Source organism: Anas platyrhynchos, chromosome 2, assembly GCF_047663525.1.
Source record: "Anas platyrhynchos isolate ZD024472 breed Pekin duck chromosome 2, IASCAAS_PekinDuck_T2T, whole genome shotgun sequence".
In the NCBI taxonomy this organism is placed as follows: Eukaryota; Metazoa; Chordata; class Aves; order Anseriformes; family Anatidae; genus Anas; species Anas platyrhynchos.
In genome coordinates, this window is record NC_092588.1 from 114,407,022 (window position 1) to 114,429,761 (window position 22,740).

At 40.7% G+C, this 22,740-nt stretch overlaps 1 protein-coding gene across 7 annotated transcripts in view; it reads right to left on the reverse strand.

The window, feature by feature from the left end:
- The window catches only part of TMEM108 (transmembrane protein 108), a 225,761-nt gene that overhangs the window by 127,401 nt on the left and 75,620 nt on the right, over window positions 1-22,740 (reverse strand). For 3 of the 7 annotated variants that reach the window (XM_072033414.1, XM_072033409.1, XM_072033415.1), the window contains exons 1-2: window positions 17,728-17,859; window positions 12,094-12,223 (exon numbers count right to left, since the gene is read on the reverse strand). The gene's annotated coding sequence lies outside the window, so the exon portion shown is untranslated. Of the gene's footprint in view, window positions 1-12,093; window positions 12,224-15,801; window positions 15,825-15,878; window positions 16,062-17,116; window positions 17,507-17,727; window positions 17,860-22,740 lie in introns of those variants that run through there. The other 4 variants (XM_072033410.1, XM_072033411.1, XM_072033413.1 and 1 more) reach the window with 4 other exon arrangements.

Genomic DNA, 22,740 nt, shown 5'->3' on the forward strand with positions numbered 1-22,740 from the left:
TAGCACGCATGACCTTCATAAAGAGTTCATAAAGAATGGTTTGGGTCCCTTCCAACCCAAACCATTCTGTGATTCTCTGAATAGCATCTCTTTTCAAAATAAAGCAAAACCATTTCCTCCTATCCTTCTCCCCCACACACTTTTTTTTAAAATCCTACAGATACAATTACCTGATCAAAATTGAGAAGGAAACCTAATTTCCACAGGGACAGGAAGAATAAAGCTCAGTGGGTGGATATACTAATCAAATGGGGGTAAACCCTGGATTTAACGTACTTCAGTAATCACTTGCTCTAGCTCATATAAGCGACAGTGGCTACAGTAGCTCAAATTCTACAATTCTTTCATATGCTTTGCTCTATTAAGTAAGAGAGTGGAAAGACTTTCTGCTTGGAAGTAGCTCATTTGAAGCACTTTTACACTGGCAATTATGTTTGGAAGAGATTATGAGCGTAATCTGGGGAAAAATAAAGTAAACAATAAAAATAAGCTGGATAAATCCTACACAATTAAAGGTTTAGTTAAAGACTGAAGTTTGGTGGACTGCAGGAATGAAGAGAGGAGAGGTTTTACCTGGATTAAGAAGTCTTTACATGACAAGGCTGGACTGGCAATTTGTCCATATCATTATGAGTTATTAAAAAAGGGAAGGACTCATACTAGAGATTATCTCTTAGTTAACCTGCCTCTCTACAATACATGGAGTTTGGTAATTGTGGTTTTGGAGCACTGCCACTTCCCTAACAAGGGCCTGAAGCCACAACTTCTGCCAGACAACCTACTCACCACCGAATTTATCACTGGAGGTTGGAATTTACTGCCATGCACTAAATACAATCACTTAAACCACCTAAAAAGGCTGTATATAGCTACAAAGGGGATAAGCAATGAGAGTTTGAGTAAGGTCTTGGTGACTTCAGGCAGAAGTCCTCCAGCCTTCAGTGTACCTTTCCTCTCATAAGTAAAGCTCTGCTAGTTTTTAAACAACCCACAGCATTCACTTACCCTCAGCTGGTTTTGCTCTCCTGCAGGAAGACACAGGTTGCGTTGTCACATGGCTGCTGCTCAAGGAGAAACAGCTCTGCCTTTTCTGACCCTTTTAAGTCAAGGGGTCACGTCTTCTCTCCCAGTTGCACCATCCAGCCATAAAGGTTTATGAACTGCTCCTTTATTGCAATACATAGATTCATCTCACTCTACCCAGCAAGTCATCCTACATTGATGAACTGCTTACTGAAACAAAGGACAAGCCTCTTATTGAAACTCATCTAAGGATCTGAGCCATACCTGGAGAAGAGGAGGAAATTATGGGCAATCTGTCTTTTGAGTCACCTAAAAGTCTACTGGGCAAAGCAATGGAAAGTATGACACCAGGAACAATCCTGCTTCAGCACTGCAATAAATCAAGTTATCTATGATCTTTTTCATCATCTGCTGTTGAATTATGTGAACTGAAAGACAGTATAAATACATCGTAATTATTAATTAAAAAGAGAAGACCTGAAACAACTGGTATTTCATTTAATAGATCAGAACAGATAAACTGATTTAAGACCAGATTCTGATACTGCTGTTCACACCAGATAGTAAGTTGGCCCAAACTCACCTAACGTAATAACTGTGGAAAAATATCTGAGAGGACACCGGCTTTAGTATATAGCTGTGAAATGACATGGTCCTGAAACAAGAATATCAGAAAGTTGCCTACAAGTTTTAAGGTAATTTGTTTTCTTACTAGACTTTTCAGAAGCTCTGCAGATAGCTATTACATATGAATGATATTTTTCACTGAATGAAAGAGAATAAAAATATTAATAGTTGAATTCTTCCTCCCTATGAAGACAAAGTAGAGAAAAAAGCTGTGGAGAGGAGTAACTAACACTCACTATTTATCCCTAAAGGTCCTAGAGTGCTCTTTTTTTTTTTTTTTTTTCTGATCTATAACTGAAGTAGATCATAATATATCAGCCTTTTACATGAACAAAGTGACATGGGAATCAAGGGCTGGTACTCTTCTGAAGAATATAGAAGTATGGTAACACAAACCCATTCTTGTACTGCAAAAGGACAGTAGAATGTCCATGTTTGGGCAAAATACAATTTTCAAACGTGCTGAACAACATGTAGTACAGAAACTAACAGACAAATACCATAATCCCTCAGCGAAGAATTACAACTAGGAAAGCTGCACCAAAAATTGTAATTAAAACTACGATCACTAATAGCACAAGGCACAAACCTCTCACATCAGGTCATGAGTAAATAAGGAGAGAGAATCTGAACCACATGTTTTCAAATAGAACCAGAAGAGAAACAAGAAAGCTGCTTTACCTCAATGAACAACACCTGGGGCAGATCCCATTTTTTAACAATTTTATTCGTACTTTCAGGTATCACTGTTTTGAAGCTGAGAACTGATATTATTTCTAACAAAAGTCCTGCTTACCTAGGTGGTCTCTAGGGTCACTGCAGGACCACGAGGTTTCTAATTAACTGTTCTTTCTTGCTATCAGATTTTTGTCCCGCTGATGTGATCAGCCCCGTCCAAATAATTGAAAATAACTGCATAAGAACACCAAACAGAGTTTCCACCATTAAGTCGATGAAAAGATGATTGTGAATTTCATGGAGTGGCCCTGCATGCTTTTGCAAAAATGTTTGTGATGTAGTCTGTTTCCTGCCATCAAGATATAGGCATAAATTACTCAAGATGGCCTTGTACTAAGTAAGGACTGGTTTACTTGCCCTGCAGAAAAAGACGAATAAATGAGAGAAGGTGCCTCTAGAAATTCCCCTAAAGTGACTGAAAAAAAGATTCAAGTTCAAAATGCAGAAGCAAACAGTGGAAATAAATTCAGCCAAAGGACTTGTCCCAGAAACAAGTGGAGATCTGTGCAAAGAGATGTAAGGGTTGCAACAAAGCAGTGAGTATCAAGCTATTTGATAACAGAAATTGGGCAACACCTTTTGAGGTATGAAAGGCATCACAGCCACATTAAACTAAGCTTTCATTAGCTACTTTTCTCATTATAACACAGCTCATTACTGTACTTGGAAAGGGTCTGCAGTGTCAGAATGTGAAGGGGTGGATTAATCCTGACCTTTACCTATTTACATGACTGCTCAGCTGTCAGCCATGGACAGTAAGCTCTAGTGATAACAGATCAGCTTGAGCTGTCCTCTGGTGATCGCATTTCATGAACTTTGCTGAATTTATAACGCCGTAGCAAAACAACAACAACAAAAAGCCTGCATGAGACCTAACATGATGGTCCCACAGATATTAGACTGGAGTTGTGCGTTATTTTTGAAGAATAAGAATCTTAGCTTTTAATATCTATGCATTTAGGGGGGGGGGTCATAAAAGAGGGATAGGAGAGAGAAAAAATGGTGGCTGTGTTTTTGTTGAAAATTTCCAGACAAATAACAACTTGCCTTGCACCACAGTGATGGCATTCTGTTAAAAAAGGTGCCTAAATACTGTCATTTTTTATTCACTACTGGCTCCATGGCAAGAAACAGTTCAGTATCATTCCTAGGATACCTAATTTAAACAAACAAACAAACAAAAATCATGATCACCAACACCAAGCCCTCGCTGAAGAGATTTGATTGCAATTACCTTTTGTTTAATAACTAATTTAGTGAGAGACTGCTTCTCTGCAACAAAGGTAAGGGGAAGAGAAAAAAAAAAAAAAGGTGAAAAGGTGGGTTAAGGTAGACAGGCAAAAGCTCCTCAGAGAGGAAACACTGCCCAGCGATGAAATCACACTCTCCCTGGAACCGAGAATCCTGATTTCTATTTCTGGCACTCCTGTTGTCACAGTGTTAAGACCTTGGGAGTAGGATATGTGATAGGGCTAGCTTCCAATATATTACCCACATCGTACTTCCAATCATAAGTAGCTGCACTAATTACAGTGCAGCTCCTCACAGAGCACTACCTACCACACATAAGACGCTGCCTCGGATGGGTGTGATGAAGTTTCATTAGCACAAAGTACCTGGAGTGCCTCAGACTTGTTTGCTGCATCACTGCAAGGTAGTGTGTTGCAGCTGCAGAGCACTAACCGTTACTGGTAGTTTGAGGAAAAATAGCAAATGATCCTCTCTTTGCAATGGATTTGAGTATTTGTCATAACCCACTGAAACATTTTATATGAGAAGGGGAAAATGAAGGTGATTGAGTAGGATTGGAGGTTAAACCGGAGATAAAAGCCCTGAAAAATACCAGTGAAAGTGTTCCATCGCTACTCTTCCTGCAATGCTTCAATGACTTACCCTCTCCTTACATAAAAAACTTTTTAATTACAGTCTTTGAATATCCCCAATGGATAGTCATCCGTGTCAGATTTCAAGATATTAAACAAAGAGCTTATGCTACTTGTGCAGAAACTGAAAATTATCTTCCCCTTCTCCCATCTCTCTCTCACAAGCTCCTGCCTCAGACCCAAACCGCATGGGCTGCGCTACCAGACGTAGCCCTGCAGTGGTTTTGCACTATAATTAGTTGCTGATTTCTACAAAATTGCCTTTTCTTTTGAGAAAAATAAAATAAAAGTCACCAGCAGCAGACCTATCAAAACCTAATTCTAAGGAGCCCTGCTGGTAACCTCCACTTCTTGCCAAAATTTCTTTAACGAGCTCCAAATTCCCTTCACTCCTTCAGGCCTGGGAGTCAGGTGGCCTGCAACTTGATCATGAGTGAAATAATGTTAAATTACGAAGGAGGCTGCATGCAACAGGCTAGACACTCTTAAGAGATATCCAGGAGAAAGCCACTGCAAGCTTGTGTGTGTGTAGAGCACAGAGCAGCATTTTCAGATATCCACACAGAAGTGAAGCTGCACGTGCTTGTCTAATGAGTCAGGACAAGAGAACAGGAACGCGTGCATAATTCCCTTACAGGTTAAGAGAATCCTTGTGAATCTATCTGATCTGAAATTAGATAAAGCAAAATACTAATTGCCAACATGAAAACAAGTTTGATTTTTGTGTCTGTTACCGAGAAGCAGAATAGTTCCACTTCTCTATGGAGCAAAAGTTCAAGGGATGACAAGGTCCCAGGAGAGAGAAGCACACAGAAGATCCCACTTAGTGTAAAGCTGGATAAAAGCAGATTGATCGCCGGTAAGCAGGCAGCTAAAATTAACCTGGAAAGGTGCAATAAGATGAAGGAAGAATTTCAACAGCCTGAGGGGAGGAGGAAAGACATCAAATTCCCAAAAAGGGGAAAATTAAGGCAAGACAAACATATGGATTTTGAAAGATGAAGGAAAAGGCAAGTTACCTGCTGAGAAACTGGAAGCTGAAGAATACAGTAACAGACCACCTATGATAAACCAAAATGAGAGCAGTGTGGTGGCTCCTGCTAATTGGTACCTGACAGCCTCCATTCTGAAAGCTCTTAGGTTGTGTGGCAGCCTCAAGAAATCAAGCAGACAGTGGGGGAGAACTGCAGTACCTAAGAGCACCTTAAGAGAGATTCTACTCCAGGAGATGAAGATCGCATCCAAAATGAGGAAGCAGCACTTGCAAATTAATAAAGCTTGATGACATGCATAAAATATCCTTAAGTTCAGATAAAAGCTCTGAAAATAAGCTTTTACATGCACCAATGAAAATCTCTTCTGGAAAATGGGTTGAAAGAGTAAAAACAAACAAAACCAAAAGACAACAACAAAACATCAACATGCAGCATAAAAGACAGTAGCTGAACCATCTGAAGTTTATAGACAACATATTCTACGTACAAAATTTGACTAAGCTTAGCAGGGAAAGCCAGCACTGGATGCTGCTAAATGAAGCAGTGCAACTCTTCAGAACATTCAGAAAAGCTCTGGGTTAAATAAGCCTATAACTTTCAGAAAAGCACCAGATAACCTTGTTATACCTTGTGTTTGAATAGTTATCAAAGAAAGCAAGAATTAAGACAATGATGTAATGAAAAGACAACCTCAGTATAAGACGTAGTGCATTAAATACTTGTTTGGTAGTTCACCAGGATACCTAGACAAAGTTTTCAGCTGATTATATTGCTCATACTAGACCAAAGCCTTACAAGAACAATAGTTTGCATTTTAACAACCTGCATCTTCAACAACTGTATACACATTTTCTCCTTATTCCTTTCCCTAAATGAAAAAAAGCTAGTGCTATTACTCCACTTAACAGAAGATAAATAAGATTGATAAGTTGGGTGATTTAGCTAAATTCACAGAAAAATAATGAAAAATAAAAATAATTTTAAAAAATCAGATCTAGTGGGTTAGGCCATACACAGACCATCTTTACTTCACATTCTAGCAAAGTAAAAAGAAACCAAATTCCTTCTTCTGACATAGTTTACCATGCATGCCATTTTCCCATGTCTTTTAATACACGTTTAGAAAGATGCCAACAATTTCAACTCAGATCCCAGACTGAAATGCGTAAACACAAGCTTTTACAGAACATTAAGAAGTCAAAATCTTTCCCCACTTTTTAAACACTTTGATGCAGCACTCTGCTACCTCTTTGCAGCTATACACAGCTCCAAAGTAAGTGCAAAAGAGGATTCACTTGTGAAAATTCGCATGATGTGCCTCTGCCATCCTAGGCAAGAGCATTTATTTAACTTCTCAGCATTGCTGCTTCCATTCTAAATGCTGGAGGAAGACACTTGTTTAAAAAAATATGTAAACTGTCTAAAAACAAATGATATATATAACAATCTAAGCAATTAGCCCATATGCGTAAGGATTAATAAAAGTATGAAAACACCAGCAACAGAGAAAAGGTTACATCGCAAGTAGAACTTTTAAAATCCACTTTTAGTAATCTAACAGCACAAATACGGAAATAAATACACAAGCCATGTGCTACATATCTGTAACATTTTCTATATTGACTTCACTGCAGTAAGAGGATCTTTATTTACCTCTCTAGAACAATGAAGTGATGCTGCCTCAGCGGCAACCTCACCTTTACAGGCTACCAGAGTTTAAAAGTTCACTTTGGCCTATTTCTTGTAAGAAGCTGAGCTCTCTCCACAACTGAGTGTCTCCTGAATTTCTATAGTTGTCTGTACTCCATTTACTATTTTCAGTTCTCTTCCTGAACAGCAAATAACTGAAGCAGAGCGTGACCTTCTCACACTTTAAGTCTGACCTAGAAATGCAGCTAAAATTCAGTGGACTGATCCTTCAGCTAATTGAGGATAGAGGTGGTATGGGCTATTCACTGTGCAGAAAAACCAACCCTGTGGTAGAAGAGCCCTGAGCGACCAGCCGAGCCTGGTGCTGGGTTTTAGAAGAAGAATTTCCTTCTCTGCTTTGCACAGTCCTGGTCTAAGCTCAGTGACCACCTGTATGGGGGAATGGGATAAGGGTATTTCCCTACCACACGCAGTTGATATGAGGTTGTCCTCAAACCCATGCCTCATTATGGGTTGTGAGGAGCTTGAGAAGAAATAAATGGATAGCTAAAAGTAGCCGACATCCCCAGCTTTTGTTTCTGTGCTTGGCAAGAAAAGAGAGGTAGTGCTATGCATCCTGTATACTCAAGTATCTGCTTCCTTCTTTTTGCTAGTACTTACAGACGCTCTTAGACTAATATTATAACACGTCTACCTTTATACTGCATTTCCCAATCTGATTTTACTGACTATACCAGTTTACTTTTATACCAACTATCAAACAAGAGGTCATACTCTCAAGCTACGTCTGCGTCCTGGTGAATTCCTCACCACACTTTACTGAATGTGTTTAACTGCACTCATAAGACTTTCACCCCCATCACATGCACCAGCGTGCTCCCATCCTGACAGAAGCATCAGTGCTTACTATTAGGAATAGTAACAAAGAAGGGCAAATCACCAAGTGGAGTGAATTCTGCATATTTGGTGGCACCAGCAGGAACAAAACATTATCAAAAGCAGCTATAGTTCCAGAAGACTAGATGGAAAATAACTGCAGCGTATCATGTACTACTCAAGTAGATGCCTAAGTGGCAACAAGTGTTTAAGCATTCTTCTTTGCTGAAGAAATTAGACTCTCCTTGGAGAAACAAATTAAAAACTCAGTTCTAAAAATCCCCTCTCAGTGACCAACATCAAAACAAGAAAACAGCAGTCTTTTTGATTGTGAAGGCTCTGGTCTCACTCCATGCCATTTTCCTTTTGATGGGTTTTTAAATACTAGGTTTTGTGACTGGTGTCCAATGTCAGCAGTAATAAATGGTGGCATGTACAAAACCACCTTATTGTTACTTCTACATCAACACTTCTGCTTTGGGAGGGTTACCTCCTGAAGTGAACTCCTTCAGGATTTAGTTGATGAAGGATCAATGACTTCTAGCATGATCTTATGATGGTGTTACGTCAATGGCAAAGAGCACCTGGATTACAAGTCACTATCTCATCTTTTTCCTTCAGGCAGCACAAGGAAACCCTGCAAAGCAGAATTTACCACTGGAGATGAGGGATCAAACAGGTTGAAATTAGACAAGACAGTTTGGCTGTTTTCAATTCAAGCAGAAATATTATTAAAAAGTGTTTTGAATTATGTCACGCAGGGCAAGTGTCACTGCAGTTAGTAAGAACTTACTGTGCCAGCAAATGTCAGGACAAATTATACTGCAGGACAAGCAAGCTCTGTGTCACCCTCGCTTCCAAAAGGCAAAGCTTCCACCCCCCTGACAAGAAGCTGCTTCCATTTCCAAGTCGATTTATATCAAACTGCTCTTACGCAAATCAAAACACTGCTCAGGGAGTATGACAGCGACATTACTGGCAACTTCAGGATCACTCTCTAGCTGGAGGGATGAAATACTTTGATTCTCCACCACCTTAAAATACAATCACTTCAAGTTTTTTCAAGTCTGAATTGGCTGCCTCAAAGTACTTGAAGCCATTGCTTACTGTGCTAATGAAAAAAGTCTGTCTCATACTCCAGGGTCCATCTTTCCTGCCTCTTAGATGGATGCTCTTTGCAGAAAGGAGCATTTGCATTTATGCTAGGCCTGGCATAGGACCTGGTATTATTGATGTCTCGACAATGCCTGGGGTTCCTCAGCACTACTGGTAAAAAAGAAAAATAGGAACATGAAATTCAGTGCATCAGAAAGGAAAAAGATGTGGCCAAGTCATAAATAACATCAATTTATTGAACGATAAGGAAATAGTTCACTAAGCTGTGAACTCCTAGCTAAATAACCTGGTTTGGTTTCAGCTCTCCCAACATTCAAAAATAAACGTTTCAAGTCGGTATGAGAGAGCTTCAATACGAAGAACAAACATCCTTCTGTTCTGCAGGAAAAACAAGAGCTACAAAACATTTTGATGAGTTGAAGGAAATTTTTATTCAGTTTTGAACTCTTCTAATATTATTTCCCATTAGTTTTTAGGTGCTTTTCCAGAAAAGCTTTCATTTAAAACCTAGATTGCTGAAACAAATTAACTGAAACGTGCATAACTTCTGCTATTATGGATATACTTGTGCTGAGTCTAACCTAGAAGGAAGTCTATTCCTTTACTTCCTCAGCTTTATTTTATGGTTCAGACATTTCTTATTAAAAAAAGGATAAAAACACCTAAAGGGCTACAAAGAGTAATGCCCACAAATAAATGGCAATATGAAAGGTTGGCAATTCAAGGTCTAGCTTACATTTATGACATTATTACCTCCAGCTATCTATTCTGTCCCACAGCCTACGATCCAAACAGTTTACTACGTTAACTCTGCTATCTCTGCTGTTTTAAAGCAGACAGTAAACAGCACTGAAGAGCAATGAAGTTTTAATTGAAGACACAGACACAGAAGTACACAGAAGTACACAGAAGTACACAGAAGTACACAGAAGTACACAGAAGTACACAGAAGTACACAGAAGTAGCTGGGTTTCTGGCTCACTTTCCACACCACAACTACTGCAGGGATGACATCCTTTGGAAACGAAAACTAACAAAGCAACTCTGGGGCTGTAACAATATTTTTGCTGTGCATAATAAATGTGCCCATAAATACAGTTAAGTAAGGCAGTGCAGGCATTCTGACCCTCTACATTTTTCTTAGCCCCTAGTACCAGATCTTCTCAGAAAGGAGTCAATTCATGTGCAACTCTGTCCGTGATTGACTTGTGTTCTGAATGACTGAATCTGAGCTATGTCTGTGTAAGCTGAATTTCTCTATGTATTCATTCTCCATTCCCAGAATGGCTACTGCAGGAATGCAAATCCTATTTGGAAGGATTACTTGTCACACAACAGCCAAAGACCCTATCCAACGCTGGGCTCCTTCCTGTGCCAGATAGCACAGACTTGGAAGTTCCTATTCAGAAGGGCACAAAATTAAAGTAGGCAAGGTGAGAACACAAAATGGTATCCTTGTTTTTCATATGCAGAATCAAAGCTTTTGCTCTAACCTCTCAGCCCCCATTATATTAGGGATTGGCACTAGAGCTGGGGATTTCACTAAATGCAAGTGTAGAGGTGTACAGAATGAGAAAGTACAGGTCAGAGCAGTATTTGTACCTGTTGAACCAAACAACAGTAGGTACGTAGTGATACAGACTGCATCAGAGCTCCCATGCGTGGACACCAGGCATCACTTGAGCGTATGGGAGGGGAAATGAAACTTCAAAGAAGTGTCTGAGAAGCGTCTGTCATCTAGAGCAGCTCTTGACGATTTTTATGGTCTTTCTACGTACATTCCATAGCAACAATTGTGGAAAGTCACTGGAATGTCCCAAGCACTCAAGAGTTTCAATGTGTTTTTTCCTTGTACGTTTTATTTGCTGATGCTTATCTGTGCATTTTCTAAATACTTCACACATTCCATTCCTGTTCTTTCAGTGTACGAGGGAGCATTTCCTACTTCATAGGATGTCATGCCCTAACTTGTTTCCTTCTCCACCTTAAGAGGAACTCTTTAAAACTTAGGTCTTCCACAAAAGAACAAAGAGAAGACTGTATGTCATGCTTGTGAAAAACATAGACAACACTGATCAGTATTTCTGTACAAAGCAGAAGCAACAGCAATGCATCCCCTGCAGAGATTGTTCCTTCATCATCTACCACAAGCAGGTGAGCATGGAGTATCACACAGACTTCTGCTGAAAGTCCTCCCTGGTTTACAGCAGGCACCAGCTAAGACCAGTTGTACTGTCCCCATTTTTGCAACCGCACAGCTGCCTAATTCAAGTTCTTAAGTAACACAGAGCTGGTGTTGCAGTTTTGTATTCGCTCTGTAGCAATCCTGCATTGATCAGAATTGTTGGAATCTGAAGTCTCAAATCAACCATCCCCCAGCCATGCAGAACCACACCTACTTCAAAACGAGGAGAAATTTTATTTTAAAATATTAGCTTGTTTCACATCTTTCTACAAGTTCATTTTTTAAAAAAAAATCTGTTTTGCATGCATATTTCCTGAAAATAACTCAGTAAAAGAAGCAGTCAGAATAAGTGGCAGTATTTCCAGGCATCAGGCAAAAAATAACAAGAAAATGTATGAAGTTCTCCGCTACTACCAGCTTAAAACAATGCATCATTAACATTTTTATTGGAATATATAGAAGAAATGTACCAGTTCTTGTAAACAAATCACACAGCAATCCTAGAAGTGAAAGAATACGAAGACTGTACAAAGAAAATGGCATAATTTGCGTCTCTAACAACATTTAGTTTAGACACATTTTCTCCTGATTAAGATGCAGCACTAAGAGGCACAGGTTTCAAGTATACTTCAATCTACATCACCGGGCAATTAACAAGCACAGAAGCCGATGATATACCACATGTAAAAAAGGTGAAGCGAGGGAAGGGCTCCTATTGATACATCATAAAAATACAACCTGTAGATCTACCGGAGCAGATACTTCATATGTTACTTTACAGGCTCTGAGAAACCCCATTTGTCACTAACTTTGAAAATCTAGGCCTTTTCTGGTCTGAATATTGTCCGGTTATACATTTCTTGTAGACCACAGTTATTAGCAGTGAGCCTCTAGACAGAACAAGCTTCAGAGACCACCTCAGTTGGCACCTCGTGCAATGCCACAAAAGAGTTACCTGAAGAGAAACAAGCTGGCAGAAAAAACCACTTTTGTGCTTTACCTTGTAATGGGAAGTGCTGATGTCTTCAAACATATCTATATCCACAAAGTCCATTGATTCTGACCTTTCTGGTAACAGCGACTCTTTGAGCTTCTTGTTTTCTGATTTTTAATTTGCCAACTGGTGCAACCTGTAAATTTACAAAAGCGGGTATGTTATTCCAAGATGTTTATCCATTTCATTCTACAAGGCACTCGATTTTAATACATATGGCACTGTGCCATGTGGCTCTTATTGCTCTCTAGAGCTTTCAGAGCAATGACTTACAGACCACAGTGTTTCAGTATGTCACTGATTGTTTTTGGTGGATAAAGAAATAGATTATTCTGTAGGATTCCTTTGCTGACTCTTCAGAAAGTCATTTTCCATATGTGATATTTTCATTTTCCATATGTGACATTTTCCATATTAAGATAACAGAAAAGAAAAAAACTCCTTCAAAACACTGATTTTGAACACTGCTCAAATTTTTTCAGCAGCAGAGGGATTTTTTTTTTTTTTTTGGTAGAACTACTCAGTGAGATTTCCTGAACGCACGTTCAAGCTGCACTGCTTGTATTTAAATTTAGGCATCCAAAACAAAAGAAGCTCTCCAAACCAAGCAACAGGTTCTCTGCCTAGGCACTGGCAGGACCTATGAGGGAGTCACGTATGCTGGAACCGTGGAGCAGTTTGGCTTCTCAGGAGGAGACAACAGAATAAGAAAAGGGACATAAATTTTACCTGTATGCAGGTAAATAGAACTCTAAAAGCATACCACTGCCACAACACTACTAAAAGAACTGATTTATTTTTTTTTTTTAAAATAAACTGGTTGTCATGTGCCAAATTCCTATAGGACAAGGACTCAGTGTATGCAAACATATCAATTATGTGACTGCAGGAATAGATTTGGAGAACAAAGAAGAATGAGCCAACAGCAGCAGGCATGATAAAGAGTTTGTGAAAAGACATCTAGATATTTTTTTTCTTGGTTGCTCAGTAAGATTAATTACCCTCATAATGCACAGGCTCTGCTGAAGCACTGATGAAAACAGAAATTAATAGATCTCCTTAGTCTACCATTACATACAGAATGCTACAATATTATCTGTATTCAAACCTTGGATCTATTTTATTTTCAGTCCTCTGTACATAATACCATGTTATTATTTTAGTGTTTGTCCCACATAATGATAGGCATTACACAAAGTAATGTCCAGGTTAACTAACAAAATGCCTGGAGTGTCTTCAAGTGTCTTGTTACGTGATGTGCCTTCAGCTATTTACTCAGAAACCAAAGCGAAGGGAACTGTTAGAGGAAACATGCATCTTGATTAGCTTCTGTCCTGATTTCAGTTACACTGTTCATCTACATAGGTACAACAACAACAAAAACAACAACAAAGAAATCACTGAGCAGAGGAGTATGAGCAATATGTAAAAGTGCTCTTGCTCTTGGCTCTACTTGCAGATGTTAGATCTACCCCTCAAAAATCTTACCATGGGAAAAGCACATCTCCATTTTTCCGTGTGCTTTGTGTACACAAGTATTCTACCTGCACCTCTCTAATCTGAGGTTATTGTAGAACATGCTAAAAAACATTGCTTTAGCAGCTTGACATAGATAGTATGTATCACCCTTCCAAAGTCTCTGAGTAGGAACACCACTGATCAAGCAAAATCCCTCTATTTTATGTGTCTCGAGCGTGTTTTTTCTTCCAGAAAGTAGAAAGTCAACAGGCAAGGTGCATGAAGGCCACACTGGTACCACTCCGCTGATTTTGATTAACCTGTTTACACTGGATGTTGATCTGGACCAGTGGTAACAGGGACAAAGCTGCAAGTATTTCTCAGATAAGCAGAACTCCAAATATAGCTATGAATTTCCAGTTTTGAAAGAATTATATGCAAAAATGTGAATGTGTGCATGTATTATTAAATCCCACAATCAATCTTACCACATAACTTCCATTTTAGAACCACCATACAGGACACCTAAATGTAGTCCTGTTCAGAGGACTACCTCTGGATTACAATCTGAATGCCAGCGATCCTTTAAGGCATCTTTCACCACCAATTCTCCCATGTCTTCCACAACTAATATATTTTACTAGTCCTAAGACTCCACCTGCTCCTCTGAAGCACTGTGATGCTTCACTTGCAGGCCACTCCTGGTAAAGCCTCCCTTAGTAGACAGAGCTTAATGCTGCAACACAAGCTGCTCAGCCAAACTCCTTAATTAAAGTCATACCAAAACTGCAATAATTACACTGATGCAAATACTATTGAAAATAAAAGCATTTTGAGTGCCCTAAAAGTGCATGTATCCACCTCAGAATAAAACTCACGCATTCTTTCTGATTGAAACCAACGTCACTTTGGAGTGGTGAAACAAGGAATGTGAAAATCAAACTGGATGTTGGAGATGTTCCTTAGTCTAATGATCACACAACTCCTCTTGTGCTTCTCTTGTGAGAAAAGGCCCTGTCGGTCACTGCTGCTCATAGCAGACCCAGTATTTCTGCATGCAGCATTCAATACATTGCCCACTTGTGACATGACATTACGGCTCTTCCTTTATATCATGCTCCCAAACAACGACTGCCAAAGCAATTTGAGCAAATCTTTTCCTCTTTCGCAGCACACCGGACAAAACCTGCCTTCTGATGCTGAAGTGATCAGAGAGCATGGAGAACCTCATCCCCCACAATAAAAGACAAACTGGATCCTTACTCAGTGCTAAAGAGAGCTCTGCAGAGGAAAACTGTAAGTGTGCCAGCTCAAACACTTCTCTCCATCAATGCCATCAGCAAACCAAAGGCCATGAGTGCTTCCACTGTGGATTACACAAACAGCCCACCAGTAGCAAGGAACACCCAGCAGGCAGAGATGCATCACATCATACCAAAAAGGTGGCTAAGTGCATGGCACAGTCCAGTTCCTCCATCAGCCAAAAGCAAGAGGTGAATCACAGCTTCCCATCACCATTGAGAAGTATCATATCCCTAACACTATGTCACCAATTACCTATAGGTAACACCTCTAACCTCAACATCCCAAATTCTAGTACTTCATAAACTCCAACTGTAAGAGCTTTATTTACAACAGGGTACAAATCAGGTCCAAAATTACATTCTGGTCTCACCCCTAACCTATTAAGTGTGAGGAACACTTTAATTTTCAGTCAGGAGACACAACCGTGAAGCTTTCTTCTTGTGAATTTTAAGTCAAAAATTTAACTGGTTTAGTTATTTATTTATTTTGTATATTTAGTGTGGCAAGCATATGCTGCCAGCTGAATTATATATTGCCAGCCCACACTAACTGTGTTGTCTCATGATTTCCTATGAAATAATTCAGGGAATGAAAAAATAGGTTTTGGTTCACTTTAATTCCTGCCAATCACACTAACTTCTGTTTTACAGTCAAATTCCCACCTTATCACTCAACGGAGATCTGTTAAAGGCACCATATTGTCTTGAATTGTGCTCCATCACAGGATGAGCTTTGAAGGCAAACACTACACTATTCATAAAATTCTTGTTTATTAATTCATTTAATTATTTAGTGTGGCCAGACATAGTAGCTCATATATTCCACAAACAAGGATGTCATGAAACAATTAAGTGAAATACTTTTTAAACAGATCCATAAATTCTGACCAGAATAAATCAGTTGCAAGTATCTACACTAGAATTTATGTATACACTAATTGCCTCTATTTACCTGGTAACTGATTAATCCATTTATAGCACAGTCAGAAACTCTGTTCTAGGTTTATCCTCACAGAAGAATCTGTTTACCTGCAATGAGCCAGCCTGGAAAATGAGTTTGTTGGGTTTTGTTGATGGAACTAAGGTCTGTTGCATGCCACCAAGGGATTTGGCTTAGCTGAACTCTTGCCATGGGCAGCTGCAGCCTGTGAAGAACATGATGCCTGCTGATTCAGCTTATCTGTTACGGCAAAATTCAGCCCTGGCAAAACCTCCAAGGGAAGGCAGCACCAGAGCAGACGCTACAGCACAGGCACTTAGCAATATTGCCTCCTGTTGCCAGGAGAGGAAAGATTGCCCAGTGTTTTCAAACTTTTCAAGGCAGGCTGTGTCAATACATAAAACATCTTTAATGTATGCACATTATTGCAGCTGATTTAGCGTAATATTGGTATGTCAGTTTTATTAGCAGAAATAAAAGGCCTTTTTCAATAATAAGCTTGAGTTTTATTTTATTCTGCATTATGCTATTCTAACCGCAGATCTCATATACAATTGCATGATTGCCTCTCTCCCATTGTAACACTTGTAATTGCCTTCCTTTTTTTTAATCTCTCCAGTGGAAAGACTAAAGTTCAATCTATTCTATATCTGGCATTAATTTAGCAAACATCAGTTTAAAGGGTCGAGTAAATTCCATCACTCTTAATAGGATTATAGGTATTTCTGCTGTTTTGCTGTTTTCATATCCTTAGAAATGACAAATATATCACAGAATCACAGAAAGGAATAGCTGCTGTTCACACAGCTGATTAGCATGATTCATCACAATCAGAACAGCTGCTATTAAGTTTTACCATAATTATTTCATTGCATCTGCACAGGTTACCTTACGGTTAGGACCTACGCTAAGTCAGCTACAGAAAGCAGATCAGAGTAGGTCACACTGGGACAACAGCAAAGTAGGCAACACCTAAGGGCTTGCATGCCCAGATTCGGTTCTGCTTCATTCAGTATTTAAGTAAAGTTGCTGGCTTGCTTTCAGATACAGGTAGCACTGCTGTTACCACCCTGATAGCTGCTCCTGCTTGATCTGGTGAAATCACACTGCATATGCAGGAGTGGGAACTTCATACGGATTTGAACAGTTGCACCTGCTTTCCAGAAGTACTGCTGCAGATCACCAGGAGAAATTACATCTTTTTAAGATGTGTTTTCTGAATTGCCTTCCTTAAAGCCACTCTTCTCCCGTGCCCACCCCAAGAACAAGCGTCCGTAAAATGACCGAACCGCTCATCAGAAGCGCGTTCCCCTCGCTGCTTTAGCACCTGAGGCAGTGAAAAGGTCGTTTTTAGACATGAAATTATCGATAGGAGAAGGAGGGATCGTCCTATATCGGTCCTATTTGCCGGTTTCGGTGTCCTTCCCCACAGGGCGCACTCCCTCCGCAGCGCCGGGCGCTGTGTGTAGTTAGCAGCGGTGGATTTTCTCTGCCAGATCAAACATCTCGGAGCTCTGCCGCAAAAAGCACGGCCATTTATTCACAGCACAGTCCAATTCCCTTCCCGTTTCTTCCTGCAGAAGTCAGCTCGCTCCTTGATGCTTAACCCAGGGCTGCCTCACTTCTCCTATCGCCCCTTTATTCACCGTAACCCTTAAAATATTTTCCTGAAACAGCCCCTCCTACAATTTAAAAGAAACACACGAAGCCTCTCGCTTGCCAACCGCCCAGATAAAAGCTCCTGCCTATTTCAGAGCTACAAACAGGCTTTCTTCAGGGCTATGCTCCCAGAGCTGCTAAAAAAAAAAAAAAAAAAAAAAAAGGCCGCCGTCTTCCCTGCAGGGCTGAGGCTCCGTGAGGAGCGGGCTGCCAGCCCCAGCCCCACGGCTGCCCGCGACAAGGAGCAGCCGGTGGGTGCCTCAGCAGCCATGTACTCACCGGGTAGCTGCTGCTTCACAGGGTCCTGCCTCCTGTAAAGGCTGCGAGGCGTCGCAGGCAGCGGCAGATATTCATGTCCCCCCCCCACCTCCTCCTCCTCCTCCTCCTCCTCCTCCTCCTCCTCCGAGCGGCTTCCCCGCCCAGGCGGAGCGAGTGCTGCTCGCCTGCCTCCCCAACCGCGTATTCACGCGGAAAGGGAGGGAAAGGGGAAAAAAAAAAATAAAAAATGAGAGGAAAAATAAGAGTGGGGGGGAGCACAGCCCCAGCCCCTTCCCCTCCTTCGCCTGGCCCGGGCACCGGCACGGCCCCCCCCGGCCCCGCCGCCTTAGGCGGGGCTCCCGGGCATGGCGGGAGGGGGCCGCGGCCGTGAGGGGGGCGATGGCCGCAGGGCTACTAGGCGCCCACAGGAGGCCGTGGCAACCCCCAGCGGGGCAGCGGGGGGGTTAAAATCGGCTGTTGTGCCCTCATGGCAGCGTTGGGGGGCGGAGGGGGGCCGGTGGGTCTTGGGGTAGGCACATCTCGGCGGTGAGGAGCCGCCCGGGATGTTGGCATTGAGCCCCAAACCTTCGCTCCCCTTGCCTCAGCACCCATGGCCACAGCTGGTTTGTGGGGTCCTGTAGTGCTGTAGGGGGACATGCTGCCTTTCTGCAGCACCTTCCTGCCCTGGGTCTTCGGTTGCTGTATGGTCATTAGCAGCAAACGCTAACCTGCTGCAGATGTCTTCTTCCAGTGTAGTGTGTCTTACTTTTCACATCCTACGATGCTTCGGTGGAAATTCCGAGTGTGCCCTAGCAGTGGACACCTGGAAGGTCACCTCGGCAGCCTGGTCACTCCACAGCTCACCCCAAAGGCTTCCCAAACTTCACAGTCTTCCTTCCGATCCAAGAAAGAGTGGCTGCTGGTAAAATACTACCAACATCAAGACTGAGGGATAGTCAACAAGACTTTGCTTTGCCAGTGGAAGAGCACCAACTGCTGCACTGTCTTTGTGGCTTTCTATTCTCCTTTCTTCTTTTGCCCACCATTTCTTTCGAGTTGCTTCATGCTTAACAGCAGAATGACTGGCTGAGTCCATGTCGCACGCCAGTAACCGCCAACATCTGAAGTTGGTTAAGTTTTTGAATCACGGTACACATATGAAATAATTGGGCCCAAAGCGCTAACTGAGCTGTAATAATGGAGTAACTCACTACTGGCTAGGAAGTGTAAGATTCCTGGCCTCCTGTAGGATGAGCAAATGTAAGGACAATTTCTCAGATCAGCCTCCCCTGTTCTGTCTGCCAGCTGGTGGATACTCAGTTTATAGCACTCACACTAAGTAAACCAATCGCCAGTTTATAGACTCCGTAACATAGTCAACAGCTTTTAGAGTTATAGAGAACCAGAGAGCATCAATGCCCCAATATTTGGCAACGAAGGTCTTGCATCTGTAAAATAAATGTTTCATCTACACTAAGTGCCCAGCTCACAATGAATGTGAAAATCCCAGCTGTAAATGCGCAGTTCAGTTTTGCAACATGCAATGCTTTCTAGCAATCAGTGGGATGAAGCATATCCTCCTTGAGCAAATGTTGCTTGCCGCTAGCCCTTCAAAAATGCTCTTTTTCCAGGTTTTATGCAGTTACTGTACCTTTACTAGCACTGTAGTTGGTAGTAGCAGGAATATTACTGGAGGTGGATAACAGCTTTCTATCCTTTTCCAATAGAGTAGACTTGATGCAGAGTCCATGTTGGAAATGGAGTAGCTGCTTAAGAAGCACAGGTTTCTTTTTGACAGAAGTGAAGCCCTGGTCCAGATTCAAAGAGAAAAGGAGCACCAGTTTGCTCTTCCAGCTGGGCTGTACAGAATAAGGTATTAGTCCGAAGTTAAAAAGCACCCCTATGCTCCACACAGAGGGGATTTGTTTGGCAGAACGTCCATCAACTCCAGTAACTTTCAAAATAATTTTGTTCTGTAAAAGCTTTTTCTTCTATAGTTGCTTAGTGCAATTCAGTAGGAAATATCAACTGCTGAGAAAACATTACCCTCGGATTCATGTAGGCCAGATATGAAAGCCATATTTCAGAGAAATCACTCGTCTGTCTGTGTTTTACATACCTGGGGTTAACCATTTTAAGACAATTTAGTAGTTTATTTTTAACCAGCCAGCATTAGTTATTCACAGGTTAAAAGATGTTTTCTGAAGAAGATGAAGGTTCAGGCTCCTCAGAGATCTGTAATTTAAAGACAGGTTATGGCTTGTCTCTGGTAGAAAAGCCAGAAAGTGTCACTCCTTTGAGGCACTATAATTCATAAGTAATTATACAGAACAAATGAAAAGAATTGGATTTTCTTCCTCACTGGAACAAAATTCATTTTGATGTTATAACTATAGTTATAAGAGATTTTCAAAATCATCATGGGATTTATAAAAGCGCAAGACATTATTAATTCTTGTAAGTAACGAAAAATAAAAAAGGGAGTTCTGAACCAAAATAAATGGCAATTTTCAATGCATACAGAATCCAAATTGAACTATTTTATATACAAAGTAAAATTTGTCTTTATGAAATGGATGTAGGGTGTAAGGTAGGATGAACGAGGCTGTGTACATGAATTCTAGAGAAAAACATCTTAATCCATGAAGTACTCAGCACCCTGAGAACTGAAGCCTGATAGATCTCCATCAGCCTGAAGGGGTCTGGATGAAGTATACAAGCAATACTGATCCAGTGTGAATAAAACACTTATGGAGGAGCCAGAGGAAGTCTGGTTTCTCTTCCCAAGCCTGCCACCAAGCTAGCACATCTTTCTGACAAGCCAGATCACTTCTCCAGCTCTTCTCTCTCTCTCCTGTCGTTGGCCAACTTGACTTCAAGCTCCATGGTGTTGAGGGATTTTTTGAAACAGCGAAAATCCCATGGCTTGCTGTAGCTGAGCAAACCAAGCTACCAGGGCAACTATGAGAAGTTCCCATGACAGTGTTCCCACATCGCCCAACTGAGGAATTCAGAAAAATATTGTTACCAGTAGCTGGCTTCAAGGACAAGGTCTATGTGACTGCTAATCACAAGGGGGTTGTTTTCTTGCAGGTGGGGTTGTTTTCTTGTAGTTGTTTGTCTGAGTGCTTTTGACCAATAATCTTGAGTGAGACACTATCTGCACCTGTTAAGTTCACTATAAAAGTTAGGCTATTTGGGCAATAAAATGGAGCAGCATGATCTGACTCAACTGGTGTCTGTCGTGCTTTCGGCTGTGCTTCCTGCAACACCATGGGACAGACATAACCTATAAATACAGCTCACAGACAAAAACATTCCCATTTTCAGCTAGGAATAGTAGGTGCAATACAAACAACGTTTACAGAACCTGAGCCAACGAACTAAAATAATACCAAAATTTTCAGAGTTCTTTTGAAAACAAGTCCCTAAGATCTGCTCTCTTGGGCAATGCACAAGAGCTGCAATTGCCAGCTGTCAGAGCTACAACCATGACGTGTCCCAGATGAGCTGGAGGGGTCTGGATGGCCCTACACAACCATAACCATTCACACTTTCTGCAGATCAGTCTCATGGTAGGAATCAAATGTTCACCAGGAGCTTATAAATATGCAATTTTTAAAGCTGAATCAGTATGTCACTGGGAGGAAAAAGTATACAGAACTTACTACACAGTATTTTTCCACCCCCTTCTTATCCTAGAAGGACTGTAATTATTCCCTGTTGCAGGAGCTGTACAGTAGTAATTCCTTTCCTCCTACATGCTTCATTTACAACTTGAGAGCTAACAGCCTATTAAGTTTTTAATAAATTATACTAAAATATTGTGGCAGTGTTCTAAAAGTAAAACCTGGAGATGAGTTGTAATGGATATGTTCCCTACATAAATAGAACTACCCCTTAAACACACAATTTTTTAACAGAAATGTCTTGGCTTATAAACATCTGTGATCATAAATACTTCTCAAAAAAGCACTGGCAGTGAGTGCGTAGTATTAGAGTCACTTTTTTTAAAGCAGAAAGCTTTTTCCCGTTCACTATTAATCTCTTTTCCTTTCATCTCAAATTTAATTCATCTCTAGGTCTTTACAAAGTCATGAAATTATTCATGTTCTAAGAAGCGCAGGTAGTATGAGGGAATGAAAGACCTCACAAAGATAGGATAAAAGTAACAATAAAACACTGGGAAGAAAAAGGAAAATATTAGACCTTCAGTCTTTCGGGATTACAGTATTGGCCTAATCCATTTAAAAAGTTTGAAAAATAATGCTTCCCATTTTATGTTCACAGGACTCATTTTGATGGGGAGTTCAGGCGTGCTATGATAACAGCAGGCAATGGAGTCTTCTGTTATTACCACCCCTTGTATTTAAGCTTATGCTTAGCAATGGGTCCCCAAATCAATGCTTATAGTATTTCCTTGAAGTATGCTGGTTTTCAGGCATATTGAACATTCACCTACTTCACTGACAAACACAGAATCTATAAATACTGAGCAGCTTTCAGACTGAGCAATTCTTATTTAAATCCTTGTACATGGTCCTGGAAGTCTAGCATTAAATTTGCAAACTTCAAAAAACTTACACCTCATATCTGGAGTTCTTCCATCCCTTTCTGTCTCTCACAATCACCTTATATCACCCCAGAATTTGTAAAGAAAAGGGAAGAAGAATCCAAAGATCATCAGAAATTCATTCACACAGAGGACATGCTTACATGTTGAATGGCCTGAGGAAAGTGCTCACAAATTTGGTTACGATGCCCATTAATCAAGAAAGTTTGATGTCAATAGGAGAGAATTGTTCTTGTGTCAGTTTCATGAGCATACCAGAAGTCTCAGAAAAATACCAGCTTTCTAAACATTTAATTAGCAACTACTGTCTTAAAGATGGAAAAGCAGCAACATATTGGTAGTAGGGTGATGGTTGGACCAGATGATCATGAAGGTCTTTTCCAACCTTAATGATTCTACGACTAAAAATGCAAAATCTTAAAACAAAAAATTATCAAAGCTTTAAAAGTTTTCAGAGAGAG